This window comes from Capricornis sumatraensis, chromosome 12 (genome assembly GCF_032405125.1).
Source record: "Capricornis sumatraensis isolate serow.1 chromosome 12, serow.2, whole genome shotgun sequence".
Classification (NCBI taxonomy): Eukaryota; Metazoa; Chordata; class Mammalia; order Artiodactyla; family Bovidae; genus Capricornis; species Capricornis sumatraensis.
The window spans coordinates 26,455,186-26,461,918 of NC_091080.1; positions in this window are offsets into that span (position 1 = coordinate 26,455,186).

Below are 6,733 nucleotides of genomic sequence, written 5' to 3' on the forward strand. Positions count from 1 at the left end.
GGTCCCTAATTTGAATTCTCTTCTGAAGCAGCTGAAATATGATTCATTAATGAGTTAAATTCCTTGATGTGTTTATTTTATGTACAGATAACACTCATGATTTTACCCATAAAAGTTATTTTAACAGAATTTATTTTGTGTACATGCATCAATATAATCAGAAACAATGTCAGCGTTATTTCACTATCATGGTTCCTTCTTCATAACTTAGGTGCCCACAACATTAACATATCAAGTCATATGAAAATTCTGGACTTTCCTTAAACTCACTCAGCTGGCTAGCTTTTAAGATTGATGTTGAGATGGTTTTTCCCTCAGTTTCTTCTCCAGTGCTAACATTGCATCCTCTCTTATTTCCTTCTGAAATGGATTTTGTTTCTGCAACATTAAGATTCCTTGCTTACTGCTTCCAGAGAAACAACACAGTATTTAAAGGGGGAAGATTCAGTGATTCCCCGGTGGTCCAGTGGCTAAGACTCTGTGTTCCAGTTCAGGGGGCCAGAGTTTGATCCCTGGCCTAGGAACTAGATCCCACATGTCACAGCTCAATAGCCCATATGCCGCAAGTAAGACCTGGCACAGCCAAATAGATAAATAAATATTCAAAAAAGTAAATCGAAGGGAAAGATCCAATAATAGTCTAATTACAATGAATCTTAGAATTAAATTTTCCTGCAATACTTCATACTCCTCATTGTATGACAGATTATTATGTGTTTCCTGGCTTATTCAAGATACTAGTTTCTCCTTCTGCCAGCCTTAGGCTCCTCATAGTCCTGAGGACTCTTCAGTCACATCGCTTCGGTCATGTCCAACTCTTTGCGACACCATGGACTGCAGCCAAGCGGGCTCCTCTGTCTGTGGGATTTTCCAGGCAAGAATACTGGAGTGGGTTGCCATTTCCTCAGGCCTCTCATTAGCCATTCCTAATTTTACCCTACTCTGTTCACTGCAGCACTATTTACAATAGCTAGGATGTGGAAGCAATCCACAGATGAATGGATAAAGAAGCTGTGGTACGTATACATATATATAATGGAATATTACTCAGCCATAAAAAGGAATGAATCTGAGTCAGTACTAGTGAGGTGGATGAACCTAGAGCCTGTTACACAGAGTGAAGAGGAAAACAAATATCGTATATTAATGCATATATATGGAATTTAGAAAAATGGTACTGATGAACCTATCTGCAGGGCAGGAATAAAGATGCAGACATAGAGAACAGACTTGTGCACACAGTGGAGAAAAAAGAGGGTGGGACGAATTGAGAGAGTGGCACTGAAATATATACATTACCACATGTCAAATAGCCAGTGGGAAATTGCTGTGTAACAAAGGAAGCGCAACTGGATGATCTGTGACAACCTACAGGGGTGGGATGGGGTGGGTGGTGGGAGGGAGGATCAAGAGGGAAGGGACATATGCATGCTTACGGCTGATTCATCTTGTTGCATGGCAGAAACCAAAATAACATTGTAAAGCAATTATCTTCCAGTTTAAAAAAAGTCAAATAGAACTAAAAAAAAAAAGAAATGTGTCTTTTTCTAGATAAGTAGTACTATCAAAATACTTTTGGTAGTACAGAAACTTGAAATAATTGATTAAACTATACTCTTGAGAATAATGACATTTTAAAGAAAAAAAGATCTTAGGTATGCATTGTGCAATCCCTTCATTTGACATAGTAGACACTGAATTCCAGAGAAACTGAATGACTTGGTCACAGTGACACAGCTCACTGTGGGCTTTGCTAGGAAGAGGGCTGCCCCCTCATTTTCAGTTCAGTTCTCTTTCCATGACACACAGCATTTCAATAACCTTGGCCTTCAAGAACTCTGGTTAGTTCAGTAGCTAATAACATATAACACACATTATTTTCCTGAACTTCTCTGATCTTCCGAAATCATGCAATTTAAAAAAGCTTATTGTTTTAGGTACTTGAAGGAAAAATCAAGGGCAAGGTCAATGGCAGCAAATTTGCATTTCAATGACAACTTGCAAAAATAAATTTTAAGTGAACACCAGATTTTCACTGTTGTTCTCACTAACTGGACTAGATCTTATGACTGTCACACATTCCACCTTCCTCCATGTTACAAAGGCCTTCTGGACATTTCCTGGGCTTGCTGAAGTTAAACCAGGTTGGCCAACGGATACTGACCACATATTTGTTTGCCTACTGAAGTCAACAGTTCAAGAAAATGGCCCATTATGAAGAGTCTTGCATTTAATACCGCTCATTTGCATTCAAATAATTATTTAGTTGAAAAGGAAGCTTGGGCCAGGGGGAAGTGAAGGAAAGCCAGGCTTAATTTTTCTGAAAACCTTAAGCCTAGAGGATTTCTTGGATTTTCAAGAATGATAAAAGGAAATGGGTAAGACTTAATGCAGTCATCTGGACCCAAATGCTTCTGTTCTACAGGAAGAGGCACGTGTAATTAGAAACAGCCTAATGAAGGACCTGGAAGAAGTGTGTTTCTCCCCTATCCGATCACGAGGCTACCATAAACCTGTACTTTTCGATCCCCCTATTCTGTTTACACATAGAAGCACCAGTCACACAAGGTAACCAACACACTTAACAGTTTCCCATCTGATGAAGTATGAAGACAGAAAGTACCTGCTTCTGTTACAGATATCTAGTATGTTTTTAACATCAGGCTTGGAAAGTGCGTTTCCTCTCAGTCATAATTCACTGCATGACCTGAGTAATCTGGAACCCCTCGGGGAGGGTGTTGGGTGTTGACCATAGCATCCACTGAACTCAATAATAAAGCGTTTGCCTCTTGATTTTTTTGGGGGTGGAGGGGGTGCTTCCCAGGTGGTGCTAGTGGTAAAGAACGCGATCTCCAATGCAGGAGACTCAAGAGACAGGTTTGAATCCTGGGTCGGGAAGATTCCCTGGAGGAGGGCATGGCAGCCCACTCCAGTATTCTCGCCTGGAGAATCCCCATGGACGGAGGAGACTCGCGGGCTATGGCTCATGAGGTCGCAAAGAGTCAGGCAAGACTGAAATGACTTTAGCATGCACCCACTTCTGATTTTTAACCTTGCAGGGTAATGGGTTGTTTAGTTAGATAATCTCTGGGCCTACATGGGAAGCAGCTCCGGGTAAATGGAAGGTAATGGATGACTTGAAGGGAACGCAAACACATTTATGCCATCTACCACCACCTCAGTTCAGTGTGGGAGGAAGCTCTGTCATCTGCGTCCTAGGTGCAGACTCACGTAACAGAAATGCCTTGTGTCAGTGGGGAGTGAACCACACACTGGGAAGCCATGCTGTTCACAAGGGCAGGTCTGCGCCCCAACCCACAGGCGGGGACCCATACCCTGCTGCTGACATATGGCGCCCCGTCATTAGCCAGATGGCAGCAATGCTGGGAAAGGCCTAAGCACACGTAAATAATCTAATCTGGGCTGTGGGAGGCAATTAGGACTGGCTGGGTGGGGATCAAAGCCGGTGTGGGGCTGGAGAAGCTTAAGCAGGTGTTGAAGGTGTTAAAAATGGGGGCACTGGGGTAGTCTTCAGCGTCAGCCTTACCTCAGCTATCCCCTCTTCTACTTCTGAGTGGGAAGACAATTCCAACGTCACCCGGTCCCCTCTGTGCTCAAAAGAAAGGTCAGGGGTTCAGGACAAGAAAAACTTGCTGCACATAAAAAGTAGAATCTTCTTTGAGATTGCATCATGGAACAGACTGCTTCTCTTGAGACTCTTTTTTTCAATAAAGAAGGCTTGCTCAGAGTCAGAGTTGAACAGTGATGTTTGATCTGCCCTAGATGATCCAGAAAGCCTCAAATACCTTTGAAATTGTATCCAAAGAACCTCGAAAGATCCATGACTCCAAAATATTTTGTAGCCACTGGAGTAAAGGTCAGAAGAGCTCAACTTTTCTTTTTCTTTTTAATTTTTTAAACTCAGCCTTTCTGATCACGACAGAAAGAATCCTGGAGGGTCACTGCACACGAAGTGAATGTGGGATGACTCACGGTCTTGTATTTCGCCTGGTCCCTGGGTACCTCCATCTTCATCACCCTTCAGTTGGCCCAGGACGCACTGCCTGTGTTTCAGAGTCAAGTAACTAGACCATCTCAGGCCCCTCCAACTGGATCCCAACACAGCCCTTGTCCAGCATCAGCCCTGTGAGCTAGCGCGCAAGATGACACCCCTATAATAAGGTTGCACTCAGGCAGAAAGCAAATGAACCATCATGATGGGAGGACAAGAGACCTTCCAGAAGGATAGGTCATGGCAGAGTCAGTTAACTTCCAGTCTCACGAGGGACAAGGAGAACACAGCGGACAGGAAATGGATACCTGAGTCCTGGTCCACATGTCTGCACCGGCCAGCACGCAGCCCTGGCCAAGTCACCCTCACGCGACTGTTTCAGTTTCCTAGTCTACAGAATGGGGAAATTGGAATGGATTCCTGAGGCCTCCATAGCTGAGGATGTGACAGGCTGTGGACAAGTTTTGCGGTGTGGCCCTGCCTGTGGGGAGGGATTCAGAAAGGAATGGGTCTCTTATTAGGAGCCAGTTTATTCTTCCATCTTAAACACCAAGCTACATGTTTTAAGACATGTTGGATTTTGTGATTAGGGAAGGATCATAAGAAAATATACGCGTCCAGGAGGAAAAACATCACTTGAGCACAGCGTCAAGGTTTCAGTGATGGGTCAATGTGCTCGTTAGAGCCGAGAGTCAAAGATCAAATATTTCTGATTATAATGTGTGTTTTCTGATTTGGAAATATTGTTCACACATCTCCCTTCCCGCCTCCAACCTCCAGTTCTGTTCTTAGCAGGTCATATACGTTTAGATTCTAGACTGTTCGGCGAATAAGCCCTAAGGGCTCTGAACCCATACTTTGGTGTATCAGTTGTACTCAGGTCTCTTGACTTTTTCCCTCCAGGCTCAAAGGGGGGCTCTGCGTCCTCTATTCTCTCCTGGATTCCACCCTCTCATCTCCACCCCCTTTCTGGATGTCCCACTTCTAACCCTCCACTCCACCCTCACGGTGCTTTCTCCTATGGGGGCTCCAGTCTTGCCTTCCCCACGGGCTTTCCATTCTCTTCGCAGGTCTTCTCAGATCTTCCTTATCTTAAACATTAAACCAGTTTCTCTGCTCTGTTTGTCTTTTTGTACACACACGCGTACTTGGTACACCTCAGTCATGTCTGACTGTGACCCCATGGACCGAAGCCCGCCAGGCTCCTCAGTCCAGGGGATTCTCCAGGCAAGAAAATGGAGTGGATTGCCATGCCCTCCCCTAACGGATCTTCCTGACCCAGGGATTGAACCTGTCTCTCATGCATTGTAGGCAGATTCTTTTCCACTGGGGAAGCCTACTTGTCTTTTTAGCCACTTTTCAAACTTTCTCCTTCTCCCAACCCCCTAATCCTTCAAGCGAATAGCTGTGTGCTTGAGTGCTCAGTTGCTTCAGTTGTGTCCAACTCTTTGGGACTCCGTGGACCTGCCAGGCTCCTCTGTCCATGGGCTTCTCCAGGCAAGAATGCTGGAATGAGCTGCCATATCCTCCTCCAGGGGACCTTCCTGACCCAGGAATCGAACCTGCTTCTCTTACTTATGTCTTGTCTTCTGCATTGGCAGATGGTTCTTTACCATTATCACCACTTGGGATCCCAGTAAATAGCTTATACCTCCTGTTTCTGCTTCCCTTGTCTTCTTCCAGTGTCTGCAGTCTGGATGTTCATAAGCTGCTCTGTATTTGCTCTCTCCAAGCATGGCTTTCTATGTCTCCTCTTTGCCTCTGGCATCTAATGTAAATGCAGGGTATAGATAGCATGTCCCTCCATCCACATCCAGTGCCTAGCACTGACCTGACTTAGCAGTGGCTCACGGAGAAGGCAATGGCAACCCAGTCCATTACTCTTGCCTGGGAAATCCCATGGATGGAGGAGCCTGGTAGGCTGCAGTCCATGGGGTTGCAAAGAGTCAGACATGACTGAGTGACTTCACTTTCACTTTTCACTTTCATGCATTGGAGAAGGAAATGGCAACCCATTCGTGTTCTTGCCTGGAGAATCCCAGGGACGGCAGAGCCTGGTGGGCTGCTGTCTATGGGGTCGCACAGAGTTGGACACGACTGAAGCAACTTAGCAGCAGCAGCAGCAGCAGTAGCTCAGCAAACCTTAGCTGAAAGCTGAGGCTCTTTTGCCTCTTCCAGGTATTTCCCATTCTGTGTCTCCTTGCATTCCAAGCCCTTCTCATCTCACCCCCCCCATCACTGCAGCAATATTCTGGTTCACTTCACTTCTGATTTACCCCATAGAGCACTCTTCCTCAAGACTCACCAACAGTTCCCCAGGGACTATTGACCCAAGCTCCATCTTCTCAATGGATATTTTAAAAAATGTAATTAATTGCTTGAAAAAAAAAAAAAAGAGTTCTGGAGTGGGTTCCCATTTCCAAGGGATCTTCCCGACCCAGGAATCGAACCCGAGTCTCCCGTGGCTCCTGTAAGAGCAGGCACCTTCTTTACTGTCTGAACCACCAGGGAAGCCCATGGATGCAGAAATGAAACGTTTAAACTGAACAAAAGGTACCAGAGAAAGATAAAATCTCTTTTCTACCCTTCTCCGAGCTTTCCTTCCAGGAGCAATCACTGTTGGCAGTTTCTTATACATCCTTGCCCGTCTTTGCAGAGATAGTTCGTGGATGCAGTGCTTCCTGATTGGCCTGCAGCTCACCATCGGGCCTGGGGGGCCAT